Source organism: Pinus tabuliformis, chromosome 5_2 (genome assembly GCF_031772625.1).
Source record: "Pinus tabuliformis cultivar Carrire ecotype Pingquan chromosome 5_2, CPIR1, whole genome shotgun sequence".
In the NCBI taxonomy this organism is placed as follows: domain Eukaryota; kingdom Viridiplantae; phylum Streptophyta; class Pinopsida; order Pinales; family Pinaceae; genus Pinus; species Pinus tabuliformis.
In genome coordinates, this window is record NC_142306.1 from 432,638,820 (window position 1) to 432,653,439 (window position 14,620).

General features: G+C 33.7%; 1 pseudogene; it reads left to right on the forward strand.

Annotated features, from left to right (window-relative positions):
- The first annotated feature begins 10,992 nt into the window (after positions 1-10,992).
- LOC149159498 (putative pectate lyase 5 pseudogene) lies at positions 10,993-11,580 on the forward strand (annotated as a pseudogene).
- Positions 11,581-14,620: the final 3,040 nt, after the last annotated feature.

Here is a 14,620-nt window from a genome sequence, read left to right on the forward strand (position 1 = left end):
TCATAACTATTTTAATTAAAATAGTATAACTCAACATACAACTTTTTCTAAACTTCATAAATTAACCCTTTAAAACATGTGTTTGATTTTGATATAATAATTATTAAGATATTTATATTCATACCACCCCATAACTATTTTAGTTATTAAGATATTGTAACTCAAGATACAACTTTTTCTAAAAAATTATAAATTAGCTATTTAAAATATGTGTTTGATTATGATACATTTAAAGAAACTAATTGTTAAACGAACCACTAAAGCTAAAATCATTTAAGGATATTTTTTATAAGTTCATGAAAAACTCTGATTATGAAAAGTTGACCTTTTCTATTGAAAGTTCATTAAAAGCCCTAATCATCGCTAAAACCAAGCGACGAATGCAATCGAAACTATTGGACGTTGTAACGGAAATACGGATGTAGGCGCACGTTTTCACAGTGACATGAGGGGTTTTCAAACCCAAGCATCATTAGAGATATGTTACTTGATGATCGTTTGATGGTTTACTGTTCGATCGCAAGGCTTTCCACATCTGTTCGCTCGCAATTTGCATCTCAATACAACAAACTTCGATCTTTTGACTTTCTAAGCCTCGAACAGTTCCCAAAAGTTCCAAAAGATTATTGATTATTGAAACTTGTAGGTATCATTCGCTTTCCATGCTTGTCTCATGTAATATTTAAAGTTAGCATCGAGATACATTAACAGGGAGTGAGGATTCTACTTCTTGAAGTTATAAATACAAGTTAGCAATAAGTTAACACAAAGCTCGATATTAAAATCAGTTTATCCCTATTAAATTTGTATGCATTATTTTTAATTTAGCTATCTTATAAGTTATAATTTCTTTATAAGTTATAATTTCTTGTTGGAGATTTTTTTTTTTTTTTTTAAATAGGATTTTTATGTTAGTGGTTTGTTTAACATTGTGAATGAAAAAGGGAGTGGAGCTATATATTTGAAGTTATAAAAGTTATATAAATGTGTATAAATTAACAATAATTAAATAATCTCATTTTTTCACTAATAAATTCTATAATTATAAAAGAAATATGAAATATTTATTTCAAAATAAAGCTTATTCAAGATTTAGTATAATTAGGAGAAAATTGTTTAACATTTTATTTTGAAAATTGCTTCAAAAAAAATGTTTGATGTCTTGTATAGGGACTCTCTATCACCCTTATTATATTATTTGTACAAAATAAGACATGTCCACTCATGCAAAACTTCTAATTATGTATTCACTAATATATTTATTATTCATCCATCCACACGTCTCTTCCATAAATATTTCCAATTTCTCAAGATGTATTTTATTGTTTCCTCTCTCAATAATTGTTCCAATTTTCAATGTTTCCTATTATCTTTTCTAAGTTTCTTGACTTTTATCAATGTTTCCTATTATCTTTTCTAACTTTCTTGATTTTTTCATGTGTTATTTCATTTGAAAAAAATGTAAGATAGTATATTAAATTTATACTAATACATATTGTTAATGTCTAACTTCCATTTCAAATTCCACATAGAAATAATTTTTTTTTTATGCTGCATGCTTACTCTCATGAAATGCATGTAATTAGCCTTGCATAAATATTACTTTCAAGAATTAAAGTATTCATATTGTAATTTTGAATTGGATTCACATAAACGATACTTAAAATATTGAATCCATATCAACATTACTATTGAGACCAATATAATTAGTACCAATGGTGAGGTTATGATTATCCGTTCAGTTAGACATTTAATGGTAGAAAGGAAATTAATGTAACATCTAAAATTTCTATATTATCTTCATTCCATTTACTCATGGTTAGAGGCTCCTGGTCATTGTGGTGTGAGGATTTCATGTAGCTATAACATGCCCCTACATAATACCTTATCAGTTTCAACATATGACCTACCCTCATGGAAATGTATAATTTCTCTATCATCTATCAACATGTCTTTAAAACATTTACACATGCCTAGAAATAATTAGCAATGTTTATCTATATATTCACTAGAATTTACATATACATATAAAATAGCTCATTTTCCCAACAAGTTTAAATCATATTAGCATGTTCACAACATCATATTCAAATTGATAGTTAATTTCCTATGCATAACTTAGGTGTGCAACTTAACTGAATTTTCATTACATATCCATGTGGTTCTTCATATTCATTTGAAAGGTTATGAATATATTTCTATAAGTAGCTTACTTCAATACTACAAAACATATATATCCAATCATAATCATCAAATCAAGCCACTTGTTCCTACACCCAATCAAATTGTCCAACAACATTAAGTAACTCTTAATACATTCATGATTCATATATATTGATGACATGAAGCTATAACCCTTGAACAATTCCTTTAGGGCCATTCCTTTCCCTTGAGCCTAGACCATCACTTACTTTTTGTTAATTCCATCCTGATAGACAAATTGATAATGTTGTAAGCTCTCTTTTCCTCCAGAAAAAATGGGAAAAAATATTAAATGATTGTATAATCCAAAGGAATACGAAACATTAATCTAGTCAAAGCAGATCAGTCAAGAAAGTTAAGTAATTAAGAAATCTACAATGCACTCCATTATTAGTGTAAATTACAATGAAACTTAAGGCATTGCAATACTAAAAAAAGACATTAACTTTATCAACATACAATATTGACACTCTCGTAATATGATTAATTTATCAAAAATAACATGGGATTACTAAAACATATATATTAGCTATTTTTAACCCTCTTAAATTATTTCATATTTAATTAAAAATAATATATTTGAGGATAAAAACATGAATATAAAAATGAATAATGAACATGAGATCAATTATAATATGCACATGATATACAAAGGGTAAATTAAATGTTAACCTAAAATGTCTATCTAAATGATGCATATATAAAACATAAAGTAAAGACAATGTCATTAAATCAAAATATTTAGTGCTTGTTATAACATCACATATTTTATGACAACTAGACAAAAGAAAAGTGTTATAAGTTTTTTATAGCCACAATTAAATACAACTTAAAAAGAAGTTATAGAAGATCAAAATACAAATTTACATTATTGCTAAAGTATGTATTGTTAAAATGATAATACAATTGTTTTCAACAATTCTTAAATATTGTTCAACTCAAGTCTTTTAACAATAACTGCAATTATTTATTGCTAGTTATATTTATCCTTCGCAAGAGAAACTATCTCCATAAAATGTTGTAATTTGTAGAGCATGTTCAAATTCTAGAAACTTGTGAAGTAATGCTGGTATTTAATCAAATGTGTATATATTGAATGTTGAAAATATTATATGCTATATAAATGATGATATATTTATAAATATGTGAGTTTATGTAATATCCCCAACCTATTCTTGGAAGATGACATTTTATTTCCCTTAGGCTAGCAACCAGGAGAGTTTTGAGGACTCTCTATTTATAATAAAAAGGGAAAATAATGTTATTTTTAAGGATGTTGTGTTTGCCCAAGGTGCTTGTTGATGGTAATTTCCAGTGGTATTTGTCGATGGTATTATGTCAATTCTAAAAGCCTGGAGAAAACATATTAGAAAGCTATAAAGGAAAAAGGAATGAGGAAGGGAAGATATGGAATTTGAGATCTTCTTCATTGTCATTTTGAGAGCTCGAGGGAGTTTTCAAGAAAGGGTTTCAGGTAGAACCCTGAGCCTAACTTCGGTGGGATTTATTCTCACCCTAGTTGGCAACCCAGCTTTGTTGGTTACTGAAATCATCCTAGTTAGCTCAATTTCTTCTTATTGAAAGGGGAAGTTATTTGAATTTATTGTTTTTTGAAGAAATGGTTTCATTACTTATAATTACAAGTCGACCCTTGATTCTTCCATAGTGCAGAGGCAGGCCCGAGGGACCATGAAAGAAAATGAGGTGCCCAATCTCATGATCGACACTTTAGTTCATTGATACGGGGTCTCAGCATTCATTACAGTTTGAATCCCATTATGAGTCACAATTTGGGTGACAGTGTCCCACGACAACAGGATCGAGTAACCACCAATTTAGAGTGACAATAACTGAGCGACAAGAGAGAATTGAGAAGGAATTTACAAGGTTCATGGAATTTGTGTAAATTTGTCTACAACTCCAGTTAATACATGGGTTATGTAGCAGTGAGGACGAATGAAACTTTGGGCACGAAGAAGGGGTCACCGTTGACCAAGCTACAACACGGCTCTAATGGAAAGAAGTCGATGGGCTTAGGGAGATTGTTGAAGAATCGTTTTGATAGAAGCAGTGAATTACTACTATGAACATTAGGAAACTATTCAAATGGGTGATCATGGACCTTCACCATCTAGGACAAGACATTTAATTTCCCACATATTATACCGAGAGGATTCCAAACTAGAAAATGCTCTTAATAGGATCACCTCAACCCAGGGAGAAATCATGTAGCTTCTCACCAAAATTTCCCATACTCAGATTGGAAATTCTAACCATCAAAGAAATAGTGAAGATGGAGTTTCACATTTCAGTAAGAGAATTCATATGCATACCCATACCAATCCCCAGAATAGCCTACACATTTATGGCAACAAGCCAACTATGCAACATTTTTGGTTAATTCCTCCAGTGATCATGAATCTCTCTTACCCATGGGAGGAACGGCCACAAATTACATGAGAGAATATCAAACATTACCTCCTAAAGTAGAGGCCACCTTGACAATAAAATATTATTATTTTATGATAAGAAAACAAGTGAGAAAGGAAACAATGTATCGGGGTGATAAATAAAAATTTGTCACCTAAGATTGTTAAGTTACTGCAGAGAAGGAAAATGAGAAATCTAGGAACAATACGATGGCATATTCCATTCAAAATTATGGTATCACCCGAGTATCAACTATGGGGGAAAACAATGGGATCCTGAGCAAGGTAGATAATCATAGGGATAGAAGACAAAAGGCTAAATGGAAGGCATTGAAGAAGCATTTGATATCAAATCTTATTGTTGTCACCCAATTCCAAGAACTTGAATGCAACAAGGAAAGATGGAATTGTAAGAGTATGTAAAGAAGAGTGAGAAGTGGCAGACCAAACAAGGATGTAATATGAACATGGGAGTTATCCCAAGATGCAGCATATTGATTCAGAAAATTTAGAGGCAAATCAAAATATAGTTCTATAATTCAAGAAAAACCAAATTTAGAATCCTTAAAAATTAAGAGAAAACCTCCAGCCTTGGATGTTTCATATCCATATTCAGAATCATCAAATTATCTGGAGGAGGCAAGGAGCACAATCAAAAAGGCACTTTCACCCGAGGAAGCCTTAGAGGTCTAACTAGGAAATGTTATCGAAGTCTTTAAGAAAGCATACAGTTGTGAATGGAATAGAAAGATAACCATTTATGGATCAATATGAGGATGAACAACATGCACCAATACTTTGCAATCTTGAAGAAAGTGAATGTCCCAGGGCTTCTATTCTGTAGAGAAAAAATCTAGAATTTGAAGATATCCATAATGTCACGAGAGAAAAATCACATCAGAGGGGTAATCCAATTCAAATACAAAATAATTCATAACCTCAAGATATCAACAACATTGTCACCGAGAAATCAATACAATCAAGTGATCTAGTTTAGTTGCATGAAAATTATTTGGAGGAGTTAGCTAAAAGGACAAGTTTTAGCCATGTTCAAACAAATTTGACACATGTTTTTGTCCACTCTCAAATGGTGGCTCATACCATTTTAGCATCTACTATTTTTCAAATGATGTCTACAACATTAAATGTTCTTCCAAATTTGGCTAATATAGAGAGTTCAAATGGAAAATCTACTTAGTTATGTGAAACATAACATAGTTCAAAGGGACGGGATGTGGATGTTGCATTGGCTTTTTGACATAATCAACGAGAAGGTGTTAAACGACCAACACTGAGATAGGGGGATCCTTTTCTTCACCCAATGATGGGGCCTATGGACAAAGACTTCACGTTTGAAGTAACTACTGGACAAGAAGATCATAATTAGGATACACAAAAGCTAGACATGTGAATGGCACAACCCTCAACCATTAGTATTTTTCCAGCATCAGGTGTCTTTGGACTACAATTTTGCATCAATTTTGGCTAGCGTTCTTGTGATAAATTTTCTTGTGGAGAAAAATTTGAAACATCCATCAGAGGGAAGCATCCTTCAAGCCCCTCCAGGTGAACTTATATCTTCTTTTTCTCTAGAAGGTCCTTCTAATTTTATCAAAGAACAAATTATTGAGGCTTCCATGTGCGGGGATCATTGTGATCTATTAAGTTTCCCAGTGATTATGATTTTTTCTCTAGGAAACAAGTTGGACACTAAGACAACACTTTCTTGAGAGTTCTTTGATCAAGACAAGTTTGATCTCTATTCATACATTCAGAGAAGCTCTCAGATTAAAGAGTCCCAATCAACAAATCAAAACATAGTTAATGTTATCAACTTTGAAGATTGAGTTGCAAACAAAGAACAATATGTGGATTTTGAATCCATGTTCACACATATTCCTTGCCATGAATTTTTTCATAGATCTAGACATCACACCATTGATATTTCCAATAGCAAGCAATTAATAGTCTAGATGGAACTTCAAGAACCTCATTCAATGTTAGCAGAAGCTAAAGTTAATATTTTGGAAGTATGGGCTCTTCAACATCTTGTTTTCTTTTACAAGAAAATTTGGGTTGTTGACCTGTTGCAGGATAGACACCAATTGCAACAACTCATTCAAATCGCTAGAAATGAGGTCTTTACAACTGAGGCACAAGAATTTGCTTCAATTTCTTCTAAGCTTGAGTAGGAGTGGTATTATTTCCATCATTTGATGTTTCTATCACTTCATGCCACTATAGAGACAGATGAGGGCTATGATGGAAATAAGGTCATGATTCAGGCATATGTTTCGCTGCCCTTGGGAAGGTCCACCATCATATCGTAGTGAGTGTGAGTTCAATCATGCATAACTTCCCTCTCCAGGAAAAATTGAAGCAAACTTGAGTTTTACAGTTAGCATTGAGCTACCAAATGACATTTGTATTCAAAATTCATGTACTGATTCAGTGTCCTTGCATACTTCAAGTGTAGGAAATGATCCTATAGGGATTATAAAAAGGATAATAATGTGATGTTCCCAACAAAATCTTTCATATCCAAAAGAACAATATTTCGATCACCAACCAACAACTACTACAACTATCTGCAAGATCTTTGCCAAGGAAATGTGCAATAGAAGGAATAACCATCTTTTATCACATACCAATAACGTTGAACAAGAGTTGTCTAAATCCTTTTTGATGTTGGAAGGATGCTAATATGAAAGGGAATTCTTGTTCTCTCCTAATATTCAAGCTTTAAATGTTTCAGAATATAGTAATTGTGTTCGAGATAAAATAACTCCAGCAACACCACTCATAAATATTTTGGCCGATGTTAGAGAACATAATAAAGAATGTGTTCTTTCCTTTAGAGAGTCCAAATTTTGCTACTCTCTAAATCCTGCCCCACATTATGATCCAAGTAAACTTATCATAACTGAAATGAACTCAAAACCATATTGCACAAGGTCAGGATCTGGTGACATGAACATGGACAAGTTATATGCTGAGATATTATGGGATATTAATCCTACGCATTTTATAATACATACCAGCATGCCTTGGAGTAAAGTCCAATGCATTATATGGACGATAAGGTCTTTGGGAAGGGATGAGGAATTGGAAATACATATTATAAATATATTCTTGGACTTTTTGGTTGTTGCACTCACTACATGTAATCTTAAAGTAATTTTAATAATAAACAATAGCAAGTATGCACAATTATAGGTTCAAATATTTTCAAGGGACTATTTCTTCTTCTCAATGACATCTATTCCATCTGATAATGCGATCTTATCATGTTATCATATGAAGTTGGAGGAAGATCTACACTATGATGGATTGTTTTGCAGCATAGAAGAAAATGGCAATGGGGCACAATTCAGGAGAACCAAGATAATGCCATACTTATGCAAAAAAAAAGCGTTACAAGAGCCTTTGGGACCCTGGCATTGATGCATAGATTCTTAATTGAGTGAGGACAAGAAATCTTGGGCAGGGAGGATTGTAATATCCCCAAACTACTATTGGAAGATGGGATTTTCTTTCCCTTAGGCTAGCAACAAGGAGAATTTTGAGGACTCTCTATCTATAATAAAAGGGGAAAAGAACAAAATTTTTAAGGACGTGGTATTTTCCCAAGGTGTTTGTTGATGGTATTTTCCGGTGGTATTCACCGATGGTATTAGGTCAATTCTAGAAGCATGGAGAGAACATATTACAAAGCTATAAAAGAAAAAGGAATGAGGAAGGGAAGATATGGAATTAGAGATCTTTTCCAATGTCACTTTGGGAGCTTGAGGGAGTTTTCAAGCAACGGTTTTAGGTGAATCCCTTAGACTAACTTCAGTGAGATCTATTCTCACCCTAGTTGGCAACCCAACTTCGGTGGTTCTTGAAATCAACCTAGTTGGCAACCCAGCTTCGGTGGATCTTGAAATCACCCTAGTTGGCAACCCAACTTTGGTGGTTCCTGAAATCACCCTAGTTGGCCCAATTTCTTCTTATTGAAAGGGAGGTTACTGACATTTATTGTTTTTCTGAGCACTGATTTCATTCCGTATAAGTAAAAGTCGGTCCTTGATTCTTCCATGCTGTAGAAGTTGGGCCGAGGGAAAACAAAGGCAAAGGAGGTGCCTAGTCCTAAGATCAGCCCTTCAGTTCATAGGGTCTCAGCATTCATTACAATTTGAATCCCATTGCTAAGTTATGATTTGGTTGACAGTGTCCCACGACTACATGATTGAGCGACCACTGATCTGAAGTGGCAATAACTCAAGAACAAGAGAGAATTGCAAAGGAATTTACAATCTTCATGGGATCCGTGTCAAGCTGTATACAATGTCAGTTAACACAGGGTTAACATAGTAGTGAGGACAGATAACACTTTTGGTGCAAAGAAGGGGCCATCATTGACCCAGCTACAATTAGGTTATCGTGGAAAGAAGGCAATGGGCACCTACCATAGATGCACCCCAGATCTCCGCAGTATTACCTGTATAGGGAGTGCACCTTGAAAGGTCGCAGGGCCATCACATCGAGGCAAGAGAGATTGTTGAAAAATCGTTGTGATAGAAGCAGTGTAGTCCTATTATGAACACCAGGAAATTGCTTGACATGGTGATTGTGGGCCTTCACCATGTGGGACAAGCCGTTTAATTTCACATAGATTATATGTTTTTTCAATTGTGTTTCATGGTCACTGAGTGGTTGTTACATCCACAAGTAATAATCTAGGCAAATCCACTCGAAGGGATCTACCCGCTAACTTATTTGGTCGAGCCTAACCCCAAAGGCCTTTAGGAGATTTGATCTCGTGACCTGCCAATTGACAAATTACTTAGCAACAAAAACTTGACCGACTGAACTATCCCTTAGAACTATATATACAGATATATAAAAATTAATTTTAAAAATAAATAAATATATTAATATAAAATGAATTATATTTAATCTAATTTATTTATTTAATTATAAAAATTAAAAAAATAATTATGATAATGTTTAAACTATAAAAATTAATAATGTAAAAATAAAAAATATAAATATAACGCATTACTCTTAGCTTCATAGATAAATTTAAAAGGTATAAATTTTCAATCATAAATCATGTACTGAAAGAGTCACTTAAATAATTGTGAAAAATAATATTAATTAATTAATTTATATATAAAAACAATACTTTCAAATTAATTAATTCCATCTTCATGTAGATTAAATTGATCAAATTAATACATATCTTTTTTATATGACTTTGGCTGAATCTAAATCCATATATTAAACTTAATCATTAATGATTTGACATCTTCTTAACATTTACTCTCTTGAACGATTAGATGTTTAACTAAGATTTAAATGTTAAACCTGATCTTAAATTCATATTAAACGTAACGAATAGATATTTAACTAAGATTTACATGTTAAACTTGATCTGAAATTCATATGAAACGTGAATTGCCAGTTATGACATGTGAAAATACTATGGTAGAGATTTGACTGGTAACAATTAGGATTGGGAAAGCCAATGGTCAGAAGTTCACAATATTCCGTATTTTGTGTGGAGTTTCCCACCACCATTTGTATCACTGAGAGAGTGGTACTGCAGTGTCGGTTGGTAAGGGTTCACCATTTTCTTTGAAGTTCAGTTTCTCATATCAAAATTTCGACGGATGTTGGTTTTGGCTATAACATATTAGCTTGTGAGAGATCCTTCCTTGACCGCGTTCAATAAGGCTTCAGAAAGCCGCTACTTGAATGTTTCCAATATCTCATAAAAATATATTTCTGACGGTTCAGCCACACGTGAACATAAAAATATGTCGTGGACGGTGGTTTTTAGTTGTCAAACATCACTGTTCGACTTCCAAGTCTGTGCTGTGTTTAAAAGATTCGAAGCTGACGTTTGCCATCTCCCTACATAATAATACCAACTGTGATGAAATGATTGTAACGAGAAAATGATAGAAGGCCCCGGCATTTGCAAGAGTGGCTCAGAGCAGAAGCAACAAGCACCAGTGTTCTTAGTGTTGTTGTTTCCTTGAGAAGACAAACGTGAGTCGTGGCTGTCAAAATGAGGAATCAAATTAGTATTTTGAGCTGCATGCTGTTGATTGGAATACTCCGTTGCGTTCATGGCGGGGCGCCAAAGCCATTTGAATCAAAACACAGGGAGAAGTTTATGGGACGGGAGATAGTCGAGGCACCGGGCAATATAAGTAGATCCACGTTTCCTGGGGAGAAATATCAGAGGAACGGAGCGAAAATAGTTCAACAGTAAGTAAATCGCTCACTGCGACATTACGTTCCGTTTGGTTAATCTCTCTGCTGTTGTTTTTTTTAATTATTCGATGTTGGAGGCTGAATTGACACGAGAATGCTTCATATGTGTATTCAAATAGAAGCAGAAGCAGAGGAGCTGAGCGTGTTGTCATGTGCAACGGGTAATCCCATCGATAACTGTTGGCGGTGCGACCCCAATTGGCAGCGCAACAGAAAACGGCTGACAGATTGCGGCATTGGATTTGGCAAGAATGCCTTCGGAGGCAAGAACGGCAAGTTTTATGTCGTTATGGATGCCGGTGATGATGCCGTGAATCCATCCCATGGCATGCTGCGTCATGACGTGATTCAGACGGAGCCGCTGTGGAGCCACAATAACATGCTCATCCAGCTCAAGGAAGACCTGGTTATTAACGGCTTCAAAACAATCGATGGACGAGGCGCCAACGTTCACATTGGTATTCATGAGTGTAATCGTCTACGAAACGCTATGGTAAACACCTTTCCTCTGAATAGGAAAATAAATCATGGCGACGGGATTTCCATCTCGATAGCGAGGCACATATGGGTGGACCATTGCTCTATGTCTAACTACGAAGATGGCCTCGTTGACGCAGTCAAGTCATCCACCTATATCACCATTTCCAACAATTACTTCACTCGCCACTCATTCGTTCATTAATTGCAAGTCAGTCTGCTTTTCTCCAATGGTACGTGATGCTATTGGGTCAGGGACGACAACCTTAATAGTAAAAATCATATATATATACGAACGTCAAATCAAGTCACTCGTTCAAACACCCATTAAAACTATTCAACAAGCTTATATAACTCTTAACTCTTGATATGTTCAGCATTCATATATATTCCTCGCATGATGAAATTTTAGATGACGGTATAATTCCTAAGAGTACCAAACATTAATCTAGCCAAAGCACATCAATCAATAAAATCATGTAGTTAACCATCTAAAATGCAGTGTATTATTATTGTAAATTACAGTGAAAAAAAGGACATTAAAATATTAAAAGAATAATATCTATCGACATACATATTGATATTCTTATAATATGATTATTTATAAAAAAATTATTATGAAATTATTAAAACATATATATTAGCCATTGTATACATTTTCCCATCTCTCTCTCTCTCCCCCACTTTATCTCCCACAATTCCTTCTCTCTATCTCTCACACACACATGCTCACTCTCTCTCTTTCCTTGTTCTTCTCTCTTCCGTACTCTCCCTCTAACTCCCTTCCCTAATGCGCCCCCCTATTCCTCACCTTTCCCTCTCTAACTCTCCCACTTCCTACCTCTCTTTCTCTACCCCATGACTCTATCTCCCTTTTATTCATTTCCTCTCTCTCATTAACTCTCTCTTTATCCATTTACACCACTCTTCTCATGTCTCCCCCTCTTTATCCTCTTTTTTCTCTCCACCCTCACTCCACTCCCTTCATTTCCATATCTATCCCTCAATCACTTCACCACTTCACCACTTCCTTATTCCGTCCTTTACAAGCAAACCCCGACTCTACCCCTCTCCCTCCTTCGCTCCCTACATCTTAAAGATTCTAGACATAAAATAACATACATGTTTTGAAAATACACACTCATTCTTGAAAGTATGTCTTTTTATAGATTTCCCACGCATTGTTGAAGGATAACTCATGCTTTTAGAATGCGTACACATTCTTGAAAGCATGCACAAGCAATTGAAACTGTGAACATGTTCTTCAAAATCCAAACTGACATGTATCTGAGGCGATCTGGGGAGTACTAAATCGATAACATTATGAACATGTGCATACTTTTAAAGCTTCTAACTTATTCCTAGATTAGTGAATTCATGATGGAACCCTCATAATAAAATAAAATCATGGTATACGGGAACTAGAACATAATAATTTAGTTAGTAATCCACCCTCAATATGTCACTAGGTATTTAAAATGATGCTAATAGGAATTAAAGACTAGTGGCATGATTAGCATTGGAATCCAAAGTTTTGCAAGCCATGTTAAAAAGGAAAAATTGAATCTATAGTAAGTACAAAATTAGACTAATAAAAGGTTGAATTGGAAAAGAGTCTACACCCATGGGTTGGCATATGTATTACTCTAGTCTACTAGATCTATTACTTGATTTACTCAACTACACAATCAACCCTTCTATACCATCAACCTATATACTTCATTTACCCTCTTATTTAGTCCATTTTCAAGCCACATTCATGTATTGTTGAGTTGTGTTGACTTCTTAGTCAAATGTGGTAATAAAGGAAAAGTTGATTCCTAATTTCCCTTAGCTAGATGATAATGGGGTGTCAGAAGGTGTGATTCAAATGGAGCCACTCTATGCCATCTTCTATAATGACATGGTTATCTAACGAAAGTAAGAGTTGATAATTTATAGTTTCAAAACAATCTATGGATGAGAAACCAACATCCATATTTCTAAGAGATTGTGTATAATGATAAAAAAAATGTTATAGACATAATCACTCTTGCCATGCACATTCAAATCTATAAGAATGTAAGAAACATTATTGTAAACATATCTCTTCAATCTTCACAAGGAGGCAAATATGGGTGGACCATTGCTCCATGTATAACTGTGAAGATAGTCTCATTGACATAATTAATTAACCCATGTATATTCCCATTTTTAACAATTATTTCACTCACTACAACAACGTGAACTTCAATATTCAATCATAGACCTTGTGTTAACTAATTAATTCATTGCAATTCACACTATTTTATTCATTCTCTTCTAGATTAACAATGATAAGATATTTAGGTTTGTATATTTTTTTCCTATTGTAGGTGTTAACATTGGGTCAGACTCACAATTGCCATGATGAAAGAATTATGTGGGTATAATAAACCATTTTGGTGAAGGTACCAGGCATCAAAAGATGAGGTGAATATTAATTATTGTTTTGTTCTACCACTTCCTATATCATTTTAAATTTTTTTGTGAAAGAATAACATTGTTAATATTATTATTTGTAGATTAAATTGTGAATTACATGAATGTAGGTATTGGTTTGGACACATATATGCAATTAAAAATAACTAGAATTCATGGCAAGTGTATTCCATTCATGGAAGTTCAAAACCCACTATTTTCATTTAAACCAATTTAAAACAATAATGAAATTAAATAGAATTTAAACTAGAAACCAAAAATTGATGTGGTCCTTAGCTATGCATATCACATGAGCTTTTGGGATATGCAATTTCATATAGATTCACACTAAAGATGTTGGCCCTTATGAAATAAATCACTAGGAATACAAGCATTCTCTCATCAAATAAAAAACTCAAAGTTAACTACAACTTCTTGCCCACTATCATGGTTGAACTCAAGCATCCTCACTCCTTTTAGTTCTCATTTCCACTTATTTTCTTTTATTTTGTAAATTGAATTACTTATATTTCATCTGAAAAAATTGACTATAGATCTTGACATTTAGATCCATCGAGTTAAATATAACAACACAAAAACCTGAGTACAACAAGGAAAGAGAGCAGAATGTTCACTCCATTACATCTAGCATAGTTATCATTTCCACAGTGGATAGAAACAAGACAAAATGAGACCAAGTCTATAAGTAATTCTCTACATTGTTTTCATAGTTGAAATACATTAAGAGGAGAGAAAATGAAGTTAGAAAGAAAAGAAAAAAAGTTCCTCTTTGCACCAACAAACCA